Raw genomic sequence first — 11,557 nt, 5'->3', positions numbered from 1 at the left:
GCTGTGGGACACAGAGCTCTTCCTTACCTCATCTAGAGCCACAGAGTTGGTTTTATCACTCCTGTGGCCTCTGGTTATCCAGACAGGGCAATAGCCTGAGGCCTGGGGGTGCTCCTGCCTTGTAATCACTGAGCATTGGGTTTTTTCAGGGATAACTCTCTCTTTTATGGCTACAGATTTCTCCAAGGCTTGAGGCTGGTTCCTGGTGAAGATCTATCAGTGCCATTACACTCCTGTGATTTGTCAACCAAAAACCTCATAGTTAGAAATTCCCAACCACTTAGTGTGTTCAGTGTCTCTGTAAGGCTTTGCAGCCACCCATTCTCGAGGACTTTCAGGTCAAACCCATTCATTTTGACAAGCAAACCCACTATTTTCCAAGAGCCTCTCCTGCAATCGCAGCCTTGGCTGTGATAAGTGTTCAGGCTGTGTTTCTTTTCCATCTGAACTCCTCAGATGGAGTGAAAAGGCAGCTGACAGCCTGATGGTGATGGCAAGAAACAGAGACTGCATTTCCCTGGGTAAGTCCATCCCAGTTCTGCTGAGTCAGCAGAATACTCTACTAGCAGTAACAGTTGTCATGACCAAATCCTGTCCCAGCCCTGTGGCAACACCAGCTTCACTCCCAGATTAAAGCAGGCCTTCCTCCCCTCCCTCCTGCATGTGCCCTTCATGCATCCCAGTTTTTCTGAAGGACCCTGCACTTACTGTTTGAACATCTGAATCCTTTTGAGACAGGTATTCTTCTCTGGGATTGCTTTGTAGCCCTTTCTTTTATTTCAGCATAAGGACAGCTTTGACAGGCTGGGCCACATTACAATCATCCATTCAGGCCAGTGTGGTTGTGTGTCAGTCACCTGCCTCCTGACCTTTTGCTTTTTGGCTCCTGGGCATGATTTGCGGTTGTGCTGTCACAGGCAGTGAGTACAAAGCAGATGTAAAACTCTTAATATGAATGTTAACACTTGGTACACAATCATGCCCTGCTCTGAAGCTTTGCAAAAGCCTCAACACCCTCACATCGAAGAGCTTCTGCCTAAGAGCTCAGCTCAACCTCCCCTCTGGCAGGTTAAAACCATTCCCCCTTGTCTTGTCCCTACAGACCCTTGTTTAAAGCCACTCTTCAGCTTTCTTGTTGGCCTCTTTTAGATGTTTGAGCTCGCTTTGCCTGATTTAGCTTGTTCAGGTAGCGTTTGTATATGTGAAGCTTGATTGGGTCAGGAATTGCATTGTCTCGTGTTTGGAAAAGGTGTTGGCATCTTTGGACTCTACCAGGGTTAATGACAGTTGCAAGTAGTATCAGCTTGTTCAGTCATCTCAAATTAGTTGGCTCACTTCTTGCACAGCTTTCCCACTCCCAGCAGATTTGGGTGGCTGCTTCAGTGTGACAAGGAGGAGAAAATTCCCAGCAAAATTCAGTGGGAGCTGATAATTTATCTCCTTCTGTCCTGGAAAATCTCCTCTTTCCTTTTGTGACTAGCAAGAGGCTGCTGCTGAATATGTCTCTTGATGTGATATCATTTGAGACTTGCCCTGTACATCATTTTGAATAGCAGTGGAAATAACTAGACATGATTTATGGTTCCCAGTGCATTTATCCTTCAGTCTACTGTGTCCTTGTGCTACTCGGTGGAGACTGCAGAGGTGGTGCTCTGTGGGACTCATTCTGAACAGCATTCCCAGACGGAGCTCCCTGTAAAGTGAATGTTGTCACAGCAGTGAACTTTCTGGCTTCCCTGTGGTGTGTTTGTTATTCACAGCAAGGCTACAGCCTTGTAGATGATCTAATCACTGTGATCACCACTGCCATAATGCAGGAAAGGTAGTTAACCCCAGTAACACTGCATGAAGCTTTCATTCATCTCCTCCAGGGTTGTCTCAGGAGTCCCATGGCAAGGGAAATGTTGCAGGTTGACCTTTACAACTTGGGCTGCCTCCTGCATGCAGTAGTGTGAAGCTGCCAGCCAAGTCCCTTCCTCAAATTGAGTAAGGGTTCAGGTGATTGACCACAACTTTCTTGGCTTTAACTAAAACCTCAACCAGTAATGTATTTAATACCATGGAACTGAAGTATGTATTAGGTTTTCTTTCTGCACTCGGGATAGCAGTCTTCCAATATCTGAAGGGGGCCCCAAGAGTGCTGGAGATGGACTCTTCATCAGGGCCTGTAGCAGCAGCACAAGAGTGATGGGCTTAAACTTAAACAGGCGAAGTTCAGGTTAGATCTAAGGCAGAAGCTGTTCCCTGTGAGGGTGCTGAGGCGCTGGCACAGGGTGCCCAGAGAAGCTGTGGCTGCCCCATCCCTGGCAGTGCTCAAGGACACAGGGCTGCTCCAGTGGAAGGTGTCCCTGCCTGTGGCAGGGGTTGGAACTGGATGAGCTTTAAGGTCCCTTCCAACACAAACCAGTCTGGGACTCTGTGATTTTAGCAATATTTTCAGCGTCCAGTCGTCCCTGCGCCAGTTGGGGTTGGAAGCTGGTGAGGCAGATCAGAGAATGAAATGGAATTCTACCCTTGACTACCCAGACTGTGATCCAATGGAGCACTTAACCTTCAGGCACCTGGGCAGTTCTCTTAATGTCTGTGGCACCTGCTTAAATGTAAGTGCTGCTTAAGTGCTTTTCTGGGTTGAGGCCTCTGGAGCTGAACTTGAGCCATAAGGTTTAATGTTATCAAACCCGAGTTTTTCACTGAAGAAGGTGTTTGTCATCCTTCCCCCTTGCCCCCTCCAGTTTTCCCATTTTATGAGCTAATTAACTCATGGAGCTTTAAAATACAGTCGCATCCTTCTTGGGTTTTGTCATGTGTCACCACCTTCTAGAGAGTTATTATGTCTTATTTGCACAGGAAGATACTGGCAGAACACACCAGGGAGGAAGCCAGCCTGTTCGTTGGATAAATTTATACTTAAAGCTTCAATAAAAACCCCATTATTTCATATTCATCTACAGATGCAAAATATGTATTAATTAACTAAAGTACTGCCAGTGGGCATATACAAATGGAGTGGCATCAATCAAGCTAAGATCACCTTTTTCTTTTGCATTTTGACTTTATTAAGAAATCCTGACTGCGGTTCCTTAATATTAGATTTGTGCCTTGAAGCTGGGACCGAAAAGAGAGTCAGAATTTCCTAGTGCTGCAGAAACTGGTGCAAATAATGCGGCTTTATAATGAAGAATTCATGTGTAATCCCAGAGAGGAGATAACCATCTAGATCTGCCTTAGGCACAAAGAACACGAGTTTATTTCTGTAGAAGGGACTTAATTTTGTCAACGCAAGAGAGTTAAATTGGGAAAGACAATTAGGTATAAATTTACATTTGGACTAAATATATCGAACTTAGTATGTAAAATAGGAGGTTTAAGTCCATAGCTCTGCTTTTCCAAGACACAATGTGATAGCAAAAAACCATCAGATAACATAAAGCAATAGGATAACAAAGGATTTCCCACACTGGCTGGCAAAGTGCATCCTCACTTTAGGAGGAAGAGGATCTCTCAGTGTTGTCACTCCCTGGGGTGGTAGGTGGCAGGACAGGAGGTCAAGCAGCATCTCCAAAGTGCCTCACTTATAGCCAGTGGCACTGGGGATGTTCCTGGGTCATCAGCTCTTAAATGCTTTATGTCTTTGCCCAGTGTTTTGCACATCCCTGTCCTGCACAGCTCCCATCCCAGGGCAGGAGGGTACCTCTGTGCAGGAGAAGCTATGGTAATTAGCAATCTCATTGCTGACCTGTTCAGTTCAGCAGTCTGCTTCCAATATCTCTTATATCTTATGTGTTGCTTTGGTGTCATTCAGGAATGGATTGTGCTCAGGGCATATCAGTGTTTTTATAATTGCTTCTGAGGATGCATTTTGTTAGCTTTCCAAATGAAAGATCTAAGCTGGATATTAGCCAGGACTGTGGGTATGTGCTGTAGCCTTCAGTGTTTAGGAAAAGCTAGCATGAACATTGCTGGCAAAGACATGTGAATGGTAAAGAAACTCCGTACTATGTGCGCTTTTCCATCCAGAGATCTACTACTCACTATAGGAAGGTAACTGATATCCTTTTGCTTGCAGGATTCTGTAGCACAGATGTGTCTGTGCTAAGCCAAGCACTCTGTATTCTCCCTGGGCCTGCCCATTCTGTCCCTAGAGCTCTGGATGGAGAGAATTGATCCAAATTCCCAGGCTGAAACATTCCTGATTTTCCTTGGATCCTCTGTGCTGGCAGGACACATCCTCCTCTTCCCAGTGCCCTCCAAGCAGCCGTGAACTCCAGGAGAGTCAATCTAAAACCATACCTGAGGCTCTGGCCCCTCTGGTCAGTCTGGTTTGGTTGGCTCTGCAGCTGCAGAGCTACAAACACAACTTCAGATTGCATCCAGAAGTTGAGTGATTCCTCTCTCCTTCCTGGGATTTTAGGTTTAAAACCATACAAATGTATACAGCTACAGCTGTTTTTTATTCAGAGTTTTAGCTGTGGCCACTTGTACTCAAAACTTGGTGTGGTTTGCAAAAAAACCATTTTCCTTGTTGAATTCTTTACAAGGATCAGGAGCTTGGGCTTTGGCTGTGAATATTTAAAACACCTTTCCTATAGCTTTGCTTTCTGCTCAGTCAGCTCCAGATCCTGGAATATCTCACTGTTGATTTTGTCAAGCTTTGTTTTCTCTTTATCTGTGCTTACTCCAGTGGGTGCTCAGAGGTGGTGTGGGTCACAAGAGATGATGCACATGGGAGAGGGTTTCAACCACGTTTCTAGTCCAAGCTCATCACAGCCACTGAGTCATCCCCTGTAGTTTTTAGCATCTCTGCTGCCCAGAAAGGGAAGAACTGCTCCCCAGCCTTGGGACTGTTGATGTGCCATGGTGGTAGGTCACCCTCTGCCTGCTCCTCCCCTGCCCATGCATGCACCATCCTCTCAGGGCAGTGGCATCACTTCTTCACTGCTTTACTTTGACGCAGGCATGTACAGCTTCTCTTCCTGATCATATCTGCTTTACTTGGACTTGACCTCTTGGCCAAGGCTTTGCCCAACCCCTCTATCTCCTTGCAGGGCCCCCATGCTGCCTGAAGATACATCTCCATGTGCTTCTCTAAGGCCGTAGAACAAAAGCTTCAAAATTCAGAAAGTGTAAACGTCATTAAGAAAACAAACCTGTTTGATCCCTGCCTCAGAGGTCTCAGTCACTGGGATCTGGAGGAGCTGCAGGAGCAGCATACAGACCTTTCTAACCAGGGCATCTCAATGGTAATTTTTGCTGACAGTCAGAAATCAGCCAAGTGAACCATTCTAAAAGCCTTTCAGAACTGTTCATTTGCATCATCTGCTGCTTTTGTCAGGTACACGGGAGAGTGTCTTGTCATGTCTTTTGTCTCATTTTTACAAGAGTTATGTTGTCTATTGAAATTATATTACAGGAGCAAACAGTTGTTCGGAGATTATTATTTGTATGATACAAGGAGAATGTTCAAGAACAGTAACAGAATGGTTACTTCAGCTGAAACTGACATTAAATATATATTTTTCCTAATGTATAAGCTTAACCATAACTGAAGCTGCATCCTGTGTTGACTGTGGTCCCCAGAGCCTGGATGGGCTCATGGAGGAGGATTTCTGGTGAGCAAAGTGTGCTATTTGGTTTCCCCATGTGAGGTGAGGGACCAGAGGCAGGTTTGGATTTAGTGTGCTTAGAAGTGTCTTTGTGGAGCAGGTTTTGCTGTTCTGGTGTGTTGTTGGTTTAATGGACTGGTGATGTGGAGATGTCCCCGTGATGATGGGGGGGCAGGAGCCACGTGCTCTGGAGGGAAGTTAGGAGTGTCCTGCTATGACCACAGCTCCCTTGAGAGGGAAACACAGCCCAAGGGGAATGGCTTTAACCTGCCAGAGGGGAGATTGAGCTGAGCTCTGAGGCAGAAGCTGTTCCCTGTGAGGGTGCTTAGGCGCTGGCACAGGATGCCCAGAGAAGCTGTGGCTGCCCCATCCCTGGCAGTGTTCAAGGCCAGGTTGGACACAGGGGCTTGGAGCAACCTGCTCTAGTGGAAGGGGTCCCTGCCTGTGGCAGGGGTTGGAACTGGATGAGCTTTGATTTCATTAGGACTGGGGAATGGTGTGGCAGTCTGCATGCTTAATGGATTTGCTTGGCTCTTTCTGTGACACATATAAAGGGGAAATATGTGTTTAGTGGCATCATATTTAGAAGACCTGTAATGCTTAAGAGGGAGATACGTTCAGTGCTTCTGAGAACGTGATATGAAATGGGGATTGTCAGGCTTGCTCTCTGCAGAAGTTCTCCCAGTTTTACTGACCAGGTTTCCACGGTGTGGTTATAATCCAAGTCCTAAAAAACTGAATGCATAATAAAATACCTATGGCATGTCATCATTTTCAGTTATATTACTGTAACTGGTACATATATCTAAAGGCAATGATGGCTATGGAGAAGGAAGGAGAGTATAGAGAGAGCTGTAAATTTCTTTTAGACATTGAAACATCTGAAGGAGGAACTATAATGGTAATATACAAGAAACCTTTTTTTTTATCTTCTCATAAAATTCTATCTCTTCCTTCTTCTCTAAAGTTGATCTGACTTCCACCATGCAGCTTTCAGATATAAATCGATGATTAACTAAACAACAGGTATTCATAAAACTCCTTGGTTTATAGCAGCATTTGAAGTAGTGCACGGTACATGCTTTTCAAGCAGATATACGCACCTCAGGTACATTACTGGAAGTGTAGATAAATGAATAGTTATATCTGGTAGAGGTTGTGTTCAGTCAGTACTTATCCTGCTGGTGTAAATTCATGTCAGTTTATGGAGGAAGAGCAGCAGTATGGTTTTTATAGCTGCAGGAGACCTGGCCCAAGGATGAAGATACCCAGGCATTGCATTGAGAGAATGATAATGCTTCTGCAGACTTTTTATGGCTTAAGAGCACATCTCACAAAGTGCAAATGAGATTTTAGGGTTTTTTCCCTGGTTTTCCATATTTTAGTTCTAGTTAAGAGGAAGTCCTAGGGCATTTTGGGACTGGCTGCTTTCATTACTGGAAAGCATCGCTGTAAAGGAAAAAAGAGAACTCTATTCTGAATGAGCAGTTTGTACTAGATCTCATTGAAAGCATTTAGCTCTTGGCAAATGTGTATCATGTAAATAGAATAGACTGTAGAGAGTATCTGATAATGTCAGTGGAAGAGCATGAAAACCCCATTGTGCAAATGCTCTTGATAATCACCTGCAAGGGTTTGTGCCTCTCAGAAGTAAACAGACATGCAGGTTTCTCTGTTAGAATTGCTTCAGAGGCATTTGGTACTTTAAATGTAGAAGCATTGCTGTGATTTACCCATGTTTGATGTAGTGTTGTAGATGCCCCACTGATTTCTCTGCCAATTGCCATCCTTTCCTTTATGAAACTCTATCTTCTGCTTGGGGAGGTGGGGATTGGTGTTACAGTGTCCCGTTGGGGGCAGTTTCTGCAAACCTTGTGTCAGTTTGGCAGGGAAAACACAGGGATTTATCAGGAAAGGAGTGGAGAAGAAAAGAGGTCATTGCTATGGCTGCCCACATCCTGGCTGCTCTGGGACCTCAGAAATCGTTTCAAGTTGGTAATGGTTCAGAGGAGGGCAGTGAGGGTAATGGAGGGTACAAAAGGGCTCCTGCATGGGCAAGTGCTCAGTGGAGAGGGCATCTGGAGCCTGGATAGAGGAGGAGGATGTGGGAAAACTGCAAAATCAGAAGTGCCACAGGGCAAGCAGAGGGAGAATTGGTTTTTCTTGGGTCATTCCATTTGGACACATACCAAAGGGAGCACAAACACCAAAGCAGATGCTTCTTCAGGGTATGTATGGACACTTGGCTGTGCTGCAAGTTCACTTCTTCTAGAAATTCCTGGATTAATTAATGGATGAAAAAATGCACTGAGGGCTGTTAAATGTAGAGACACTGCCCTGGCTCTGAACATCACCCACAGCTCTGCCCCAGGCCGGGATGAGCCTCTGGGGCAGCAGCACTACACATTTCTCCTCTTCACCAAGCACTGGCTGTTGGCCACATCCAGTTCACTTCTCAAAAGCCTAGTCTCAAAAATGACTGAAGGAGAAGGGAGGACTCCTGAATGTTGTCTGCTCAGTTTTTTAGTCTCTTCTGCCCCACCTATTTCCTTCTCTTCTTACTATGCATGCAAAAGAGACGCATCACAAACACGTCTGGTTGAGGCCGTGTGATGCTGCTGTTGGTGATGCTGCAACTCAAGGGCTTTTTGGTGGAAGGATCTTCCACCTCTTGCTGAAAAATCCAGCAGGGACATGTGTGTCCTTTATAATGAAAAGAAAGAGTTGGGTATCAGGAGTGATTCATCCTGCTTAAGTTTAACTGCTGCCGTGGGAGTTTGGATAAATGCCTTAGGCAGGATGGACTACATTTGGGATTGCCGAGAGGAGAGGCATTTCCCGGTCCTTATTTCACCTCTGTGTGGCCTCACTTCACAGCTCATGCCTGTTTATAGAGCAGCTCTGGGGAGGCCATAAAGCACAGAAGATGCACACAAGTTTACAGCAAGTGATTTCCAAGTTGTTTCTGCACCCTGCCACCAGCTAAAGCATAATATGTAGGGGAAGCGCTCAGGCAGGATTTCTTCTGACAGAGCAAATCAGCTCAAAATCTCCTTGCAGGAGGAGGTTAAGCACAGCAGACCCAGATCTGTCAAAACTGCACTCATTTCATCATCAAGGCAGACAGTGTCTTCTCTTCTGCTGGTAGGAGAGTGGTATTTGTTAACCCTGTACCCCTTCCTTTCTCAATCCATGTTCTTTAATCATCTGTTAATCAGATTAGCGTGCCTGACTTTATCCTCCTCATTGGTGCTGTACTTGCCAGCCCATCCTAGCCAGTTTAAAGGCAGCATTGGCAGATATTAGAGATTTTTCTGTTTGATTTTTTTCCTGCTGTTGCTCCTCATTTGACCCTTCCTTGCACATCACTAGTAGAGATGCTCAAAGATTCTCTTTCCTTTTGCACGGGTGCTGCATTTGCCACTCCAGTTCTGCAGCAAAGACTGATGCGTCAGCGCTTCCTTTTTAAACCACTTCAGGGAGTTTTAGATGGGCCATAAAATGTGTGCTAATCTGAAAGCTGATGTGCAGGTAGCAGGGCCATGCACGCTGCCATTGATGAGTTGTAGAGATGAAGCTGACAGAACAGACATCTCAAACGTGTTTTCTGGCATTGCTGTTACTGCCAAAATAGGGGATTTTTTGCACATGAACAGTAGGTTGGAAAGAAGACAAGCAGAATCAATGCATCAGTGGAGGTTAGGTGAAAAAAATCATTGCAGGAAGCATTTATGCTCTCAAGAAGAGCAGCTTTGAGAAATTGTCCCCAGCTCAAACAAGATGTTTCTCTTCTAAGAGTGATTGAAACATTGCTTTAAGATAAGAAAAAGGACAAGTGTTGAGGATGCTTTAAGTGTAGTGCAACAGCTGATATCTGAGACCCAGGGGCTGGGTCAAGGAGAGACAGGTCTCAGCGGCCTTAACGTCAGCAACACGTGAAAAGTCTGAAGCTGGCAAACATGACACCATGGACTTAACTATCAATGTGAAAATGTTCCTGCCTTCCAGCAAGGAATGTGACAGTCAAGCCACTTATCTTGAATACTTGGTAGCAGGCTGTGTAAGAGCCAGGCACTTCACACCTTAGAGAACTGATTGCTGCTTCTTCCTTGTTTATCATGTCAAATGTGAGTTTTAACTTTATGATACTCATCCAGTGCTGGAACATCACAGAGTCCCAGACTGGTTTCAGCTGGTAGGGACCTTAAAGCTCATCCAGTTCCAACCTCTGCCACAGGCAGGGACCCCTTCCACTGGAGCAGCTGCTCCAAGCCCCTGTGTCCAACCTGGCCTTGAACACTGCCAGGGATGGGGCAGCCACAGCTTCTCTGGGCACCCTGTGCCAGCGCCTCAGCACCCTCACAGGGAACAGCTTCTGCCTAAGAGCTCATCTCAGTCTCCCCTCGGGCAGGTTCAAGCCATTCCCCTTGTCCTGTCCCTACAGGCCCTTGTCCAAACCCCTCTCCAGGTTTCTTGTAGCCCCTTATCCCATGCTGTACTGGTCAATGACCTCTTTTAGATAACTAGCTTTGACTGTGACCTGGCAGGGAGTTTTTGGAATTGCCCTTGTAGGGCTCTGCACCGGCAGGACCTGCCTATAGAAGTCTCCTTCCCAGATGGTCCTTATCTCCTTTTTCCTTTCTGTATCAGTTCTTTGAAAGGCAATGCTATTTAAAGGCAACAGATGTTCACTCCAAGCCGGTACAAATATAAAACATACTTCATGACGTCCTGCCTTGCAATTCCTGCACATTGCACAGGAGCTGCTGTTTAACTTACTGTTGTGTCCTAGAAGTGGCATGATCATCTCTTAAAGAAGTGAGCTAAAATTACTTCCTTATCAACATGTGCAGAGCAGCAGGTAATAACTGAAGTTACTAGAAAATGGCCATTTTTCTGCTCTCATGCTTTTCAAACTGATCCATACCAAATTCCCTGTGGGCAGAAAATGGCAACTCCTTGGTGTTAGCTAAGAGGAAATGTTAAAACACAAACTAGAGTAAACCCACCTGGATTTATGAGGTTTGCAAGCATAAAAAGGCAATCATTATTCAGGTTTTTTCCTCTTTCTCTTTGTTATCATCACAACAGGTGGAAATTTTCTGTTGAAATGGGTTGTGGTAATGGCCTTCTGCTGGTTGTGCTTTAAATGTTTCCAGTAAATTGAGTTGCCTTGCTCTGATCTCAAGGTCTTTGGAAGGCGTGTGATCCTGCCCACTCATGGTATGGGAAATAATCCCCTGGGCTGAGGATGCTTTAAAAGAGTGGTTGAAAATGTGTTTTCTGGGAGTGTTTCATCAGTTTTCTGCTTTGAAGCAATGCTTGTGGATGCCATCTGAGTCAAAACCTGGTACCTTTGAACCACATCCCATGATTCAGGTGGGTGTCATTAAGAGGAACACTATACTGTTGGAATAATCTCCTCATGGAAGTGGTGGTTTCTCCAACACTGAACACTGTTAAGACTGAGCTACACAGGATGCTGGGACATCTAGTAGTAGGTCATGCTTTGCCTAGAAAGGTTGGACCAGCTGATCCTTGAGGTCCCTTCCAACCTGGTACTCTATGATGATGATGATTCTATTTCAAACCAGTGAGGACGAGCATTACAGGCTGATACCTCTGTGACCTGGGAATATCTGGGACCATTGTGTCTTACAGGTCTGAGGGGGAAGCACAGCAAACCAGCAGCAGGAAGGGTGGCCACAGCCTGTGCTTGAGTGTATATAATCTGGGCTAGTGCATTGCTTAAACCTCTTGCTGCTGTGGACAAAGTGGCTCCTGGTGTTTTTCTGCCAACAGTCTGCTTAATCTCCAGGGAAGGCAGGTTTCTAATTGAGGAGCTGCGTGTTGTGTATTCACCCTGCGCTCTGATTTATGTGTGCTGCTATTGGAATACATATTCATGACATCTTTTGCATAAAGTAAAGCAAATTATTGTTGTGAAAATATAT

The sequence above is a fragment of the Melopsittacus undulatus genome, chromosome 13 (assembly GCF_012275295.1).
Source record: "Melopsittacus undulatus isolate bMelUnd1 chromosome 13, bMelUnd1.mat.Z, whole genome shotgun sequence".
Classification (NCBI taxonomy): Eukaryota; Metazoa; Chordata; class Aves; order Psittaciformes; family Psittaculidae; genus Melopsittacus; species Melopsittacus undulatus.
Note: the sequence above shows the minus strand (reverse complement) of the source record.